Source organism: Gavialis gangeticus, unplaced genomic scaffold (genome assembly GCF_001723915.1).
Source record: "Gavialis gangeticus isolate Ggan-Ray unplaced genomic scaffold, GavGan_comp1, whole genome shotgun sequence".
Taxonomy (NCBI): domain Eukaryota; kingdom Metazoa; phylum Chordata; order Crocodylia; family Gavialidae; genus Gavialis; species Gavialis gangeticus.
Genome location: NW_017729013.1, coordinates 8,247,191 through 8,255,870, shown reverse-complemented (window position 1 = coordinate 8,255,870; position 8,680 = coordinate 8,247,191).

The window sequence follows — 8,680 nt, the reverse complement described above, 5'->3', positions numbered from 1 at the left end:
CCCCTCGTCCAAGTCACTGATGAAGATGTTGAACAGTGCAGGCCTGAGGACCGAGCCCTGGGGGACCCCACTGCCCACATCCCTCCAGGCCAAAAAGGACCCATCCACCACCACTCTCTGGGTGCGGCCCTCCGGCCAGTTGGCGACCCAGTTGACTGTGTGGGTGTCTACACCACAGCCCCCCAGTTTCTTAATGAGAATGGGGTGTGAGACAGTGTCGAGAGCCTTCCAGAAGTCCAGGAGTCCACTGCTACCCCTGCATCTAAGGATTTGGTGATCTGATCATAAAAGGCCACCAGGTTGGTCTGACAGGACCTGCCACTGATGAACCCATGTTGGTTGCCCCTAAGCATGCAGTCCCCTGCTGGCCCCTCCTGGATGTGTGCCAGAATAATTTTTTCAAACAGCTTGCCTAGGATCGAGGTAAGACTAACTGGCCTATAGTTTCCCGGGTCCTCCTTCCTCCCCTTTTTGAAGATGGGAACCACATTGGCCCTCTTCCAGTCCTCCGGCACCACACCAGAGCACCACGAGTGCTCGTAAAGCCATGCCAGGGGTCCTGCAACGACCTCAGCCAATTCAAGACAAATGGTCATTTAAGACAATTCAAGACAAATGGCACAAAAGGTGCCATTCTGAAAGATAGTTTACTCTTTTAAAAGAGAGTAAGCTACCTTGCTCTTAAATGTGTCCATACAGGGACTGATTATGGTACAGTTAAGGCACTCTAAATTCCTACACTACCTTACTGAGCAGACAAGCTCTGTATAGATATATACTCTATGCAGGTCATTATACTACAGTATAGAGTCAATGTGAGTTATCAAGATCTAAACTGCTTCCGCAAACAAGACATTTTTGGCTCATGTTACTGAAGATTAAGCAAAAAACAGTCTGAAAGGGACTGATACAATTTTGTCAGACTTTCATAAACTGCCATACCCATAAAGAGGGAAAACTGGTCCTGACAAGAGCTTGCAGTTAGAGCCCCCAGATGTCTGTGTGTGGGGAGGCTAACTGTGTATATGTCAGGAGGCAGAAAGATAGGAGAAGTGATTTGCTTTACTCTGTCAAGCCAAGAATCTGCTTCACAGGTTATATTTTATCTATTCCCTCCTCTTTTCCAGTGAAGGCATGATGTTTATTGAGATGATGAAGCCATTGGAATCATTGATCGAAGCTGATACAGAAAGAAAGAGGTTTTTCTTTCTTGGGATTCTTTTGTTGCTGACAGATATATCTATTCCTGCCAGTAAGATTTTTATATGGAAATAATATTTTGTTATAGGTGCTATCATCTTGCATTGTAATTATTATTTTGTTTTACCCTGCCCACACAGCAAATTGTTTGCATTATATTCCAGTGAAGGATACATTTTAAGCTAGCTCTACTAGTCATGAATAATGCAAATTGACAAGAACTGTTATGGAGAGAACGAGACAAAAAAGCAGAAAGTTAAGTGGTTTCTTTTCTTTTGATGGCAGAGTGACATTTACCTGTAAGTATGTTTGATTCTAACACAATAGGATGAGTCTCTGCCATGCTGGATTAGGGCTGAAGCATGTGGAGGAGTTCAGCTAAAGAGTGGGCACTGAGAAATGCCCTCACCCAGGCTCTCTAGGGAGGGTACATTAGTAACGATAGCATGTCAAAACCTTTTCTTTTTAGCCCTTGCATCAAGCTGCCAAAATCTTTCCATGTTTCAGTATCTGTAATTCCACTAGATCTAACACTACTTCCTGCAACTGTCCAACATTATAATACTTAGCACTTGACATATCACTTTTCAAAAGAGGGCCAGTGTCATTCTCTAATTTGAAAGATGGGAAAACTGAAGCACAGATGAGGAGGAAGTGATTTATACACAAAGCAGAGTCATTGGAAGAGCACAGAATAAAATCAAGTGTTCCTGACTGCTGGTTTAGTGCTCTAGCCACTGGCCTATTCTACCTGACAGTCAGGTAGAGGATAAATCCCACTTCCACCGTTGTGGTAATATAGTGCAATTATGTAACTTTAAGAGGCTAAACTCTTAGCTGGTGTAAATGAGTATAATGCTGGTGAAATCACGGTTTGTTGGGTTAGGATCTTCGGTGGTGTATTTGCTCCCAGGAAAAGGGAACTATCCAACTGGTTTCTTTACATCGCACATCCACTGATCTCCTAGAGATCCTGGACTTGCAGGGATGGGAGGGTTCCCCTCCTACCACCTGTGTAGCCACCATCATCCTTTTCCCTTAGTAGGAATGCCTTAGGGAAGTTATCAGGCCAGCTTGGCAGAGCTTATTTCTCTGATCTCTGACCCAAATTATATTTACCACATAGGGGCAGGATTTGACCCTATATAAAACTGACCCATTGCACTGTTATTGTTGCATATTGTACGAGAGAAGCTTTTGCACTTCCTGCTGTGTCTAAGGACTCTAAGGTGCACACGCACTGATAATGTGTCTCCAGGCTCCAAATGCCTTTCTATATAATATGCATTGTTTTTTAAAGTTTGCTGTGAATCATTGATGCCTGCTGGGAGTGCATTCCTGCTGCTGGTTATTTTTGTTACAATTTTATAACCGGCACAAGGACACAGGGAAGTGGAACAAGTGAACATCTATCGGTAGACAGGGTTGTGGAATTCTTTGGGGCTGCCTCAGAATGCTAAGATAGTTGTTGAATTGTTTTATTGTTATGAAAATAAATAGACTGAGCCAGATCCTGCACTTCCTGGGTGACCTTGGGCAAGTTGCTCTGAGCCTCTGATTCCTCCATCTGTAAAATGGGGATCATAGCACTGCCCTGTCTCGCAGGGCTGTAACAGTAAATGTGTTAAAGGTTGCGAGGAGCTCAGATGCTGTAGTTATGGTGCAATATAAATATCAGAGAGACTAACTAAATCCTTACTGGTGGGAGTAAGGTCTTCAGAAACTAGCCATAAAACCTTCAAGAACAGATGGATAGGGAACAATGATTCTGATCATGAGAGGGGCTAAGTACCTACATCTTCCACTAAAGGCAATACAAGTGCTCAGTATTTTCCAGGATCTGTCCTTGTATCATTGAGGAGCATATGAAAAAGTGTCATGTAGGTCAGAGATAGTGGCAACAATGGACATCCCTGAGATTTCACTAAGAAAATACTGATGGCATCAATATCGATTTCTGTAGTTCTCAAAGTGCATAACAGATGAGGTCATCATTGACTTCATATTAGAGATGGGGAAACTGAGACACAGAGCAGTGAATTGAATAGCACCAGGTTGTCTAGTGGGTCAATAATAGAACTAGACTGAAACCCAGGGTTTCTAGAGCCCCAAAAATAACTGGTGCAAATTTTTTCTTTCACAAATCATGGGCTTGGAGGAAGACTCAGACTTTTGCAAATTCTTGGGTAAGTTTTGGCCTGCTGTGTGGTGGTCATTTTGTAGTTATTATTCTTTTGGCCATCTGGAGGTGGAACAAGAATTACTTTCAAACAGGAGTATTTAGTCCAAACTTTGCTTTCTGCCAGGGAGAGCAAATGCCATGGAATTTAATGAGGCCAAGCAGTCCAGCACAAGGAGCAGCACCTTCCCATGTGCCAGACAACATGTCTTTGTTCCTTCCCTTATGATAATAACCCCTCTGCAATGGTAGTCTGTACTTTTGGCTTACAGTGGTTTGTCCTTTGGTACTAGTGGAATGCTGGTTGTCCTTTGTTTTTGACGTTGTTGGGTTATTTTCTTTGCAATAGGGCAGTTCAGAAGGCCATGACCACATCTCCTTTGGCTGGTTCTGTTATCAATTAATTCACCCTGCTACATCAAAGGAGTGACAGATAAAGCTGTAGCATTTCCTTACCACAGATTTTTATCTTCATTCCCTAGTTCACTTTACAGTACATACATTCCCACCCCCCACTCCCAATGAGCAGAGAGAGAGAAACTGAAGTGACATCCTAATAGTTGCCCTTGAGTACTGATGGCAGCTGGGTCCCGGAGAGCTGAGCCTTACACCCACTTCTGGAAGACCTGGCCACAGCCCATCACTTGCTTATTCCCCAACAAATTATTTGTTTTTTCTCTTTAGACAAATAGGTGATCTTAGAATGACAAATAGCAGCCATGGCTCTGCACTTAGCTATGTATAATTTCAACTCATCAGTGCAATCTGTCTCCCTTCTCAGGCCGCAGCTCCATTAAGCCCATGCCATAGATCTTCAGGAACAGAGTTACGAAGTCAATGTGGGTGTGTGTCAACATTCATGACCTCTTTGTCCTTTGTGATTAGTTTTGCAGGGGAGCCTGGATGGTGAAATTTAGACCTAGAATTGGATCCAGAGCAGAATTTTCTGTGTTCTGGGACGTCAGGATTTGGTTCAGCCTGAGTCGGGCAATCTTCAGCATCATCAAAACATCCCCAAAGATCTTCCAGAGTGGGACAGATTGACTCAATCCTTATCTGGGATAATCTCTAGCTAATTTCTAGCTCATTTGTTTGAAATTTTTTAAGAATGGAAATTTTTCTATCTTTCTTCCTTTATAAGGACAATTTCATTAATTTGCTGAATTATAAATGGCCTCTCTGGAAAACTGACCCTGTTGCTTTCCACAGAGTGATCCCTTCTACCTTGCTGCCAACAGGCTCACTGGAGAAAAGTAGCCAGAGAAGGAGCATTTCCATTCTCCATTTCTGCCTCCTAATCCTCAGTGCCACAGTCCTTGGTTTGTGTCCTGCTTCTCTTTCCCCTGGGCTCACATCACATCCTCCTTTCCCCTGTCTGTTACACTCCTCCCTCTCAGAGTACTTTCCCCAGCAGCCGTTCTTGTTCTGTGTCTAGTTCAAACTCCTCAGTTCTAATAATCTGTGCAGCTCTGCTCCTCTTCCTGTGCTTGCCATTCTGTCCCTGAGCCCATCCTCATCACCCTGTGGCTCTGTTTGTCTTTGTGGACCCTCTCTCTTTCCTGTGGAAAAGATTTTCAAGGGCCCTGCTTTTATGAATGCACTTAAATCGGTGGCCAGATTTTCCAAAGGACTCAGCACATTGGACTGACATTGGGGGCTGAGCAATTTTGAAGGTCTGATCCTTTCTGTTTCAGACTCCTCCTTCTTTTACCTAGTTTCTTCTGTCTCTTACAAAACCCACTTTGCTTCTCCTGCTTTCCATCTCTGCCTCCTCCTCCTGTACTCTGTTCCTCACCTCTTGCTTTGCCTGAGGCTCTGCTAAAAATACCAAGACTTATGAGATTAATTTGCTATAAAAATATTTATTTGCTTTAACCCCTACCCTTCCTTTTCTCATATCCCTTGTCTGCTATGTCATCTGCTTGATGTGCCTAATTAAAACAACAGGGTCCATTCGCACACACCCTTATGCCAGTGTGAGATTCCCATGGACTTAAATAAGACACACTATTGGCATAGTGTTCTGCTCCTTGAGTCCCTTTGCAGGATGAAGTATTTAGATAGATCATTGGAACAAGGGCCACAAAAGAAATCTTGGTAGTCACTGGAAATTTTGGCATTGACATTGATGGAGTCAGGATTTCACTATGCCTATTCTGATCTTTGAAAAGTGCCATCTAAAATTATATTGCTTGGTTCTAATAGTAATAATAACATAGAGTTATAACTTACAGAGTTATCTATGGAATTTCCTTGGCTTATTTTCATGATAAATGCTTTTCTGATGGCAATTTGCTGTTTTATGTCACAGACATTTGGGACAGGGTAAGGGAAGCATCATTAAAGAATAGACGCTTGCCTAGTAAGAGAATGGAGAAATGCATCCTATTCTGATCCGCCCACTTACCCAGTCTATACAAATCTGCCTGAATTCACTCCCTACCCTCTAGTGTGTTTACTATACCCCATAGTTTAGTGTCGTCTGTGAATTTGGACAAAGTGCTTTCTACAGCCTCATCCAGATCGCTGATGAAGATATTGAACAGTACTGGTCCAAGGACCAAGCCTTGGGGGACCCCACTGCCCACATCTCTCCAGGTAGAAACTGACCCATCCACCACCACTCTCTGGGTGTGTCCCATGAGCCAGTTTTCCACCCACCTGACTGTGAAAAAATCCATGTCACAGCTACTTATCTTACTTGTAAGAATTGGGTGCAACACCATGTCAAAAGCCTTTTAAAATCCAAGTAAATAACATCTACCTTAACTCCTGCATCTAAGCACTTTGTGACCTGGGCATAAAAAGAGATCAGGTTAGTCAGGCAGGATCTGCCTGCTATAAACCCATGCTGGTTGCCCCTTAATATTGTATGGCCCACTGGCCCCCCACAAATGTGATCCTTAATGATTTTTTCTAAGGTCTTGCCAAGAATAGAGGTGAGACTAACTGGCCTATAATTACCCAGGTCCTCCTTCCTCTCCTTCTTGAAAATATGGACCACACTGACCCTTTTCCAGTCATCTGGGACCTGCCCTGAGCACCACAAGCTCTCAAACAGTTGCACCAGTGGTTTCACTATGACACTGGCTAATTCTTTTAGCACCTGTGGGTGAAGATCATTGTGGTGTGCCGACTTAAATACGTCCAACCCCTCCAAGTGCCCCTTCACCAGGTCAGCGCTAACTGTTGGTAGACTGATATCTCTCTTAAGCCAGGCTAAAGTCTTGTTGGGAGGTGTGTCCAGGAACACAGATGCAAAGAAATCATTTAAGAGCTCAGCTTTGTCCATCCTATCTGTTATGAGTTGCCCTAGTTCATCCTGTAGCGGCCCTATGCTACCCTGCACCTTCTTTTTGCTTCCTATGTACTTAAAGAAGGACTTTTTGTTACCCCTAATCCTTGTTGCCAGCCTGAGTTCTCCTTCTGCTTTGGCCTTCCTCACTGCTTCCCTGCAAGCGTTAGCTAAGCAGGTAAACTCCTCCTTGGTGGCTGCCCCCTGCTTCCACCAACTGTAAGTCTCTCTTTTCCCCGGTAGGCTCTCCTGAATTTCCCTGCTCAGCCAAGAGGGTTTCTTGGCTCTTTTGCCTCCCTTTATGTGTACTGGGATGGTACCCCTTTGTGCCTGCAGGATCAGTCCCTTGAGGAACTCCCACCCTTCCTGGACTCCCAACTCACTGCTGTTATTACCCGTCAGTCCCACTCTAACTACTCTCCTGAGCTCATTGATGTTGGTCTTCTGGAAATCTAGCACTTCTGCCCTACAAGTTATTTTTCCCACCTTACTCCAGGTAGTGAATCCTATCAACAGGTGGTCGCTATCTCCTAGGTTACCTTGTACCTGCACATCCCCCACCAAGTCCACCTCTGTGGTCAGCACCAAGTCGAGCAAGGCATTTCCCCTAGTGGGACTGCATACCTCCTGTGGTAGATGCAGGTCCTGTATGCAGGTAAGGAACCTGCTTGAACAGGCAGAGCTGGCCGACTGCTCCAGCAGCTGTCCGGGTAATTTAAGTCCCCCATGACAACCAGGTCCTTTGAGCGTACTGCCCTTGAGAGCTGTCTCGAGAACTCTAGGTCTAACTCATCCTCCTGGTGTGGTCTGTAGTAGACCCCCACTACCAAGTTCCTTACACCCCTACCCCCTTGTAATCTGACCCACAGGACTTCCATCTGCCCTTCTTCTGTCCCCATCTTTATTACAGAAGATGTATAATGCTCCTTAATGTGTAGAGTAATGCTCCCCCCACCCTTTTCCCCAATCCATCCTGCCTCTATAGCCTGTAGCCCTCAATGCCCACTGCCCAGTCATAGATAGGGTCCCACCAGGTTTCTGTTTGCCCAGGTTGAAATCTTTGTCTGCAAGCAGGATTGCAAGTTCCTCCTGATTATTCCCCATACTCCTAGCATTGGTATAGAGACACCTAAGTCCCCCAATAGGTGACCCTAGTACTCCCCTATCCTGATGCTTAGTGGGCCCCTTAGTACTTACCTGGTCTATTTCCAGCATTGGTTCATGGCTTGTCATTCCTGGTTTCACCCTGTCTTTGACATCCCCATCCCCCAGTGAAGCTAGTTTAAAGCTCTACGTAGGCGGCCTGCCAACCTGTAAGAGAACAGACTCTTACATTTTGGAGAGAGATGTAGACCATCACTTCTCAGCAAGGCTCTATCCTGGAAATAGGATCATGGTTTAAGAAGCTGAACCCCGCACAGTGGCACCAACTCCGAAGCTCTGAGTTGACCTCACCAATGCAGTTGCTGTGGTAGTGGCCATGACTGCTGACTGGGAGGAGAGAGGAGAAGACCACTTGCGCCCCCAAATCTTTAAGCCCAGCTCCCAGAGCCATGTAGTCAGTCATGACCTGATCTGGACTACTCCAGGCCGCATCATTCATTCCCACATGGATGAGGACTGTGGGGTAGTAGTCAGTGGGCCTGATTTGGTCTGGAAGCCTCACTGTGACATCCTGAATCTGAGCTCTGGGCAGGCAGCATACCTCCCGCACTGTGGGATGCAGGCAGCAGATGGCTCTCTCCGTTCCTCTCAGGAGGGAGTTGCCCACCACAATGACCCAATGTCTTCTCCTCTGGCTGCCCGGTTGTCCTTCAGCCTGCTTGGTAGTAGTTGTGGACGCAGCCTCCATTGGTACACTCTCTCCCAGTGTTGCCGGGGCCTCATACCTGTTCCCCAGCTGCACTGGGGGAGGCCCTCCAGCAGTGTGACATCTAGTTCTGTGACGTCTAGTTCTGGAGGTGACCATCTTCCATCCTCCATCCTCCATCTACATCAGTCCCTTG